This window comes from Gossypium raimondii, chromosome 11 (genome assembly GCF_025698545.1).
Source record: "Gossypium raimondii isolate GPD5lz chromosome 11, ASM2569854v1, whole genome shotgun sequence".
Lineage (NCBI taxonomy): Eukaryota > Viridiplantae > Streptophyta > Magnoliopsida > Malvales > Malvaceae > Gossypium > Gossypium raimondii.
The window spans coordinates 24,192,604-24,193,681 of record NC_068575.1 but is presented as its reverse complement, the minus strand read 5'-3'; positions in this window follow the sequence as shown (position 1 = coordinate 24,193,681).

The window sequence follows — 1,078 nt, the reverse complement described above, 5'->3', positions numbered from 1 at the left end:
GAAATTTATTCATCAAGTCTAAAAATTAAAACTAAGTATTTAAAGAATTAAAATTTTACAAATTGGGCCACTTTGACAATTTGGCCTGATTTTCAACTAACTCTAATTTAAACTTCTTGGTTGGGCTTGGAACATGGTCGTATCTTCAAGAACTTGTGCTTGTAAGCCGTTCTCTCCTGAAACTGGTTCCTTGATGCTCGTAACTGAGATCCAATGCACTTTAACTGCAAAATTCAGTTTCTTGGGCCAAGATTTGAAATCTTGATTTTCTTGATTCTTGAAATCGCTCAAAACAGCAAAATTGGACCAAGATTCGATTTCTTGATTTTCTTGAAAACAAGAAAGTGAATCTTGATTTTCTGTTTCCTTTATGTACGCATCTAAGGCCTTGCTAATGAAGTCTTGAACAGTTCCATTTAGTTTCATACGCATTTTCCTGGCCTTTGACCTCGTTATTGGGCCTTGTGGTAATTTGAGCCCATCACGTTCTTGAGCTTGAGTTGGGCCTTTGTAACTCGTATCATTCCCCCTTCCTCAAAAAGATTCGTCCTTCAATCTAAAAAATCAAATGGAGATAATTCAACCACATTGAAAGTAGAACTTACATTGTACTCACCGGGTAGGTCAATTTTGTATGCGTTATCATTGATCTGCTCGAGTACTTGGAAAGGCCCATCGCCTCTTGGGTCCAACTTGGTCTTTCTTTTTGTAGGAAATTGTTCTTTCCTCATATGGACCCAAACCCTATCTCCGGGTTCAAGGACAACCCATTTGCGCCCCTCATTTACTTTGTTGGTGTTGATGTCATTTGTTTTGGCTACTCGTTGCCTAGCCTTCTCGTGTAAGGATTTCACCAGCTCAGCTTTCTGTTCGCCATCTAAATTAACAATATGTTCTAATGGTAATGGCGCAAGGTCAAGTACTGTTAGTGGGTTAAAACCATAAACAAGTTCAAATGGTGAATAGCCAATTGTAGAATGAATAGATCTATTATATGCAAATTCAACAAATGGCAAACATTCATCCCAATTTTTAATGTTCTTTCCCACAATAGATCATAATAAGGCTCCTAAAATTC